This window comes from Mustela erminea, chromosome 9 (assembly GCF_009829155.1).
Source record: "Mustela erminea isolate mMusErm1 chromosome 9, mMusErm1.Pri, whole genome shotgun sequence".
Taxonomy (NCBI): Eukaryota; Metazoa; Chordata; class Mammalia; order Carnivora; family Mustelidae; genus Mustela; species Mustela erminea.
This window is the reverse complement of record NC_045622.1, coordinates 65,903,601-65,910,120: the sequence shown is the minus strand read 5'-3', so window position 1 is coordinate 65,910,120 and position 6,520 is coordinate 65,903,601.

Here is a 6,520-nt window from a genome sequence, read left to right as displayed (position 1 = left end):
AGGAAGGGAGGAAAGAAAGAAAGAAAGAAAGAAAGAAAGAAAGAAAGAAAGAAAGAAAGAAAGAAAGAAAACAGATGCCCTTAGACAAGATGAGATCTCGCTGGAAAAGTCTTTACCTGGACCCAACTCTGTGTAGGATGGGGCTCAGTTGATCAGCCACACCTGAGTACTGCACCTGTCAGCAGGGGCATTCAAGCTCAGCCTTTTGTGGACCACAAAAAAAAAAAAAAAAAAAAAAAGCTTCTGAGAAGAAGTGAGGCAAGCTATGGATGAACTGCCCTGTTTATATATTTGCATACATCCACCAACAGCACCAGCACAACTCTGTGCAGCAGCAAGGTAAAGATTTTACTACCAGCCCTTCCCTGTTAGACACTGGTGCTCCCCTAAACCAGGACATGGGGTGAGATCTCCTCCCACATCCTCCCAGCCAGACTCTCTAGGCCTGCCCACCTGCTCCACATGCCCATCTGGACCGGGACAGCCTCCTCTGCCCTATCCTAGCACCAGGGTCAACATTTCTTCAGAGAGCAGGCATTGCCAGTTGTGCTTCCATCATTCTAACGAATTCTGCACTAACATGTGCAGCAGCTTCAACTTTCCCCTAATTAGAGTGTGTGTCTATGTCAGTCCGGGTGGGACGGGTGAAGCAGAACTGGTAGCCCATCTCTAGAGAAAGAGATTTGTTTATCAAGGGATGTGTTGCGGGGACCTGACCCATGCATTGTGGGAACGGAGTAAATGGCCCCTGATTCATGACTCTGCACCTGACACGGGAGCTTCAAGTCTGCGAGGTAGTCAGGAAGCAAAGACCACCAACAGGCTGGAGCCCCACAAGCACAAGCGGGGACCCCACAAGGACAGCCTGGATCTTGGGTCCATTCTTGTTAACCCCTGACCTTGGCAGCGCGGAAGTCCTGCAGAGGCTGAGCCCCTCCTCACTAAGCTAAATTCACACACCTGGCTCTGCGGCTGCTTCCTGCAAGGAGCTGAGTCAGCCCATTAGCCCCAGAGCTGCCCGGGCCGCCGCCTCCCGTCCACCCTCCAAAATCTCGCAAGAATCTCCCTTGACCTCTGCCCAATGGGAAACTCGTGGCAAGGGAATTCTTTTACGTGGACAAGCCAAGAGGACGCGTTACAAAGCCGTCAGTGCGGTAAGTCAGACTCCCCCGAAGACAGATCCCGGGAGGGGATGGACATGCAGGTTTACCCGGCATAGTCTGCAAGCGAGGGAAGCAGGAGGGAGCCCAGGGAGAAGCTGAACGCAGGCAGTCACAACAGCTCCCCATGGAGCTCTGCAGCCCGGGGTGCAGGTGGGGGTTGGGTCTTCAGGGTTGTCTGGAATCGAGCAAGGCCGCCCCAGGAAGCGCACAGGGCCTTGGGAACAGCATGAAGAGGTGGAGGTCTAGGCTGTGAGCCGTCCACAGCCTCCACTCCTGGCCGCTGTGGGAACAAGGGTCTGGGTCCCAAAGGGGCTTCCGGACAGGCACCATCGTGTGCAGTAAACCTGCTTCCCTAAATGCCTCGCCTGTGAGGAGAGCAGCCAGCATCTGCGGGAGGAGGGGTTTTTAGGTGCGATGACAAAACTGTGTGCTGGTGCGAGTGGGAGGATTCTCCCTGTCGCCGGAGGGCTGTTCACTTGGTGACGGCTTCCTTGGCCTCTGCTTCCAAATCTCCTCCCAGCTCCAGGACTGGCAGTGGGACTTGGCAATGGTTCCCTGGGATTTTCTACTGTGCGGCTTCACACCTGCCACGTGCCATGGTTACGTGGGTGTCCCCTGGACTCAGGCTTCCCTGGGAAAACCTGGGTTTGGAATGCGGAATTCTAGAACATGCTATGAACTTCCTGCAAAGTGAGCTTGGAAAGCCGGAGCGGAGACTCTGCCTCCGGAAAGGCTGCGGGGAACCCATTCCTTTTACTTTGCTGTTGGTGGGCTCTGGCGCCCCCTTCAAGGTCATGTCCCTCATGACTGTACAGGGGTCCTCCAGTGGCTGGAAAGACAAGGCTGTCATTTTGTTGTTTCCCAGAGGCATCAAACACTCCCTTAGACACAGCTCTTTTTAAATATCCTCAAAGTAAAATTGTCCTTAGAATTTGAGAGCCACACTTAACACACAAGTGTGGACAAATGCAGAAAATAAGCACATCCTTCCAATGTCTTCCATCTCAGTGACTGGCCCCTCTCACCATCTGTGGTACAAGCCAGAATCTGAGGTGTCCCCTTGACACCTCTCTTTCCCGCTATGCCCTCTTCACCAACTACTGTCAATTTCACCTCTGGAGAACGTTCTGTCTCCCTCCCATGTCTCTCTTTCTTCACTGCCCTGTGCCTCAAGACCCTGACTTTGTCTCCTCACATCTCCCTCTGCCCCTTCAATCTGCTCTCCTTTCTACACACAGAATCATGTGTGTGTGTGTTTTAAGATTGTATTTATTTCAGATAGAGTTGTGGGAGAGAGCAGGAGCAGGGGGGCAGAGGGAGAAGGAGAAGCAGGCTCCCCCTTGAGCAGGGAGCCCGACATGGGGCTCCATCCTAGGACCCTGGGATCATGACCCGAGCCGAAGGCAGATGCTTAACTGACTGAGCCACCCAGGAGCCCCATAGAATCATCTTTTAAAAATACGGTTCTGATCATACATTCTCTGTTATTAAATTTATTCAGTATTCCCCTACCTATTATGCACTAGATAAAGAGTAAACTTCCTAAGGTAGCCCCCAAAGCTGCACAGGGCCTCAGGCCTCAGCCTGCTCCTGATTGTGCCTCACTCACTGTGCTGTAAGCAAGCTGGCCTCCCTCTTGTGCCTCCCCCACAACCTCCCCTCTGGGGCTTCCCTGCTGTTATGCCCCCACCTGCTAAAGTCAGTTGAGGTTAGGACCTGCAGTCAGACCCTCAGGCTTCCCATTTCCAGCTCCAGCACTGTTTGTTTGTTTTTTTTAAACCCATGTAGTTTTGGGCAACTTACTAAAGCTTGCCGTATCTCAGTCTCCCATCTGTAAAATGGGGGCAGTAATACAAGGCATGGTGTGTGGCGCACGGTCCCAGGTATACCGTGAGGGCTTGGAAATGTTAGTAGTCATCCTCATACGCCCTGCAGGCCTCAGCTCCAGTGTCCGTCGTCAGGGACATGTCCCTGGAGGCCCCCACACCCACCCAAGATCTGCTGCCCTCCCACGCAATCATGGTCCCTGTCCTTTCCTTCCTTCCACACTCCGGACACAGAGCGGATTTGTCTACCTTCCTCTCAGGCCATAAGCCTCCTTGGGGCAGAAACACAGCCTTTGTGCTCACCATTATATCCTTGGATCCTAGCACCATTTCTCAAATTAAACGTTCCCTTTCCTGGTGCAGCGGGAGCGTTTGGGTATGGGATATGGCCTGGGCTCTCTGTCACCGTCCGTGGAGTTGGAGAGTGGGAAGCAGGAGGTATGCCCCAGGGATGCCTTCTAGTGCTGAGGAGCTGTGAGTGGCCAGCCCAGCTCTAGTGAGCCATAAGCAGAGGCCCCCTGGAATGCACCGCTGCTCTGTCTTAGGGCCCAGGCCCTGCTTCAGAAGCTCTACCTTGGAAGGCAGCCCTCCCCATCCCCATTAGGTTAGGTTCCCAGCATGTCCAGTGTGGCTATAGTGGGGCGTCGCTTTGATTTCCATCTATTACAGAATGTGTCCACCGGCGCAGACACTTGTCTGGGTCAGAAAGAGAGAAGGGCAGGAGGGATGCCATGGGGACCGTCCAGCATTGTAGGTTGGGAGGTCTTTCTTGTAGTGACAATGCACCAGTCGTTTTGACTCCCCGATTTGTTTTACTCCTTTGTAAAATGAAATATCCTGAGCTCCAGCAAGCGTGTGCTAGCCTCTCCGTCTCAGAGAGACTGCCCTGGCTCCTCATGCTGATGTCAGTTCTGGGTGACATGGGATCCTACTCAACACATATTTTGGACTGGACTAAGGGGGGACACCCCACCAGCCTGGGACTTAGGCCACAAGGACAGAACTCACTCGCTCCACGCTGTGGGCCACTGTGACTGCAGGTTAGGAAAAGCCGGTCCCACACTGCACAGATGGCAGGCAGGGCTGAATGCTGCAGCTGCCTTTTGGGAGAAAAACTACAAGTGATGGAGAAAGAACTGGTTTATGAAAGGTAGAGAGAGGCACTCGGCCCCAGCCAGAGCCAGCCTGGTCTCTGATGATACTGGTCCCTGGGAAGCCAGCTGTAATTCCTCTACTAGGGTGCCTGGGGATTCCTCTGTACCCCCTTCTTGAAGTGGAGTTCAGACTATTCTGCTCCTGGTAACCAGTGGTGGTTGATAAAGATGACTTTTCCTATTGGATGTCAATAAAACAACTCCTCCACCCCTAAGACTGCCTTACTCTCCAGCTTTGTACTGCCTGAAGACCTCTGCTTCACTTACCCCGCTCTCACGCCCACTAGACCATGGACATCAGTGCTGGGGGAAGGCTTTTCACAGGACAAATGAGAAAACCGAGACCTGGAGTGGGAAGCAGACTCACCGAAGGTCTCTCAGTGAGTCCATGACAGTCAAGGTGAAAGAGTGCTGAGTGCTCGCTCAGGCCACAGAGCGTCTCTGGAAGTGCTGTCAGCCAACCCTCTCTCTCCCACGCATCCGCCCTCTCCAGGCCAAGGCTGCTATGCATTCAGACTGTCTGCCGAACTCTGCTACGAAACAGCATCAGCCCCTGGTCTGTTAAGTGTTCTAAAAAGTTCTGAAAACAAGGCACAAACCCTGGGGATGCTAGAGCCAAGGGGACACAGGAGCCGGGGACATAGATGCCAGGTGCAGACCCGAGTGAAGCTGTGGAGACACCTGTGCTGTGACTTGGGCAACAGCTACCGGCCCAGGGAGCGCAGAGGAGCTCCCAGGCGCAGCACGGGTGTGCGGGATTAGGGTGAGCACCGCAGACCAGGGGATGCTTCCTAAAGTGGGAATAGGGACCCAAGGGGCTGGGAGAAGTTTGTAGACGGCCAGCCCAGGCCTTCAGCCTCAGGGCACAGGCCACTAGCTGCCAGAGAGGGCCCCTCGGCCATGAGCCTCAGGACAGACAACACTGGTGGGAGGTCACCAGAGCAACCCCACAAAAATCAAAGAAACTGGAGAGGATAGCAATCATTTTCTGATTATTATTCGAAGATCTTTTTGGTCTGTTATGTACTTCAGGAGCTTCAGGAGAAAAAGCAAAGATACAGTTTTCTAAAGGTGTCATTCCTTTGAGCAAAAAGTCCCATATTTTGAACAGATGTTGGCACTACAATAATACACTGTTTTGAGTGTGAGTTATCTCTGTAAGCCTCACTATCAGACATAGGCGTGGCACAGAGCAGGCTCTTTATTTATTTATTTGTTTGTTTAAGATTTTACTTATTTATTTGACAGAGAGCGCTCACAAGCAGTGGGAGCAGGAGAGAAAGAAGCAGGCTCCCCACTGAGAAGGGCCCTGGGATCGTGATCTATTCCGAAAGTAGACATTTAACCGACTGAGCCACCCAGCCTCCCCAAGAGCAGCCTCTTTCTAGAAATCACCGAGTGTTTGCTGTGAGCCTGGGACAGGTTTGACTGGAAGCACTCTTGTATCCCATTTTACGGATAAGGGACTAAGGTGTCAGAAGGCCCAGTTCTCACAGCTACTCCAAGATGGATGCAGTATTTGACCCCAGGCAGCCTGGCTCCTGACCCTTGCTTAACCTCAGGGCTGTATTTGATGCTCCTTGGCCTTCTCTTTGGGCAGGACTAGCATGGGTGGGCAGGCTGGCAGGAGCCTGGAAGGGGGCGTGGGGCCTAACCATGTAGCCTATCAATACCAACTGTGTGCCCTTGCTGGTGAGAATGTTTTTACCAGGACTTGAACCTGTTTTTTGCCTGTTTTGTCTCTGAAGAAGTAGAGTCTTTGAAAGAACGAGGGACAGAGTCAGGAAAACCCGGGGGATGAAGCTTGGGCAGCCCTCTCCCCTTCTCTGGGTTTCGTCTCTCCCACCAAATACACAGGTAAATGAGATAGCCTTGCATCTCCTCTCACATTCTCCTATTTCCAGATGATTCTCACATGTCATCTGAATTCTATCCACAGAGGAGAAGCTTATTTAAGCTTCAGGTTAAATAATTCAGCAGCTGCCACATGGTTGGCCCTCAATAAATGTCCCAGAGTAATTTAAGGGATGCCTTAGGCATCTGGACTTTCTCATCATATCTGTGTCTATCCCCGTAATTTCCTAACACTTGATGAGCTGTGTGAGCTGTTGTAAAGCCTGTGGTTTATGAAAAAGATTTCAGGGCTCAAATCCCAAGCAGGGGGCATGAAATCCCTGAGAGGAAGAATCTAGAATGTCACTGAAGCTGACAAAGAGATGGCATAAAATAAAACAGGACCCATCTCTCTCATGAATATGGATGTGAAAATTCTAGACAAAATGCCAGCAAATTGAATTCAACAGTATATTAAAAGAATAATTTGCCACAACCAAGTAGGGTTACCCAAAGAATGCAAACTTGTTTTAATATTAGTAAA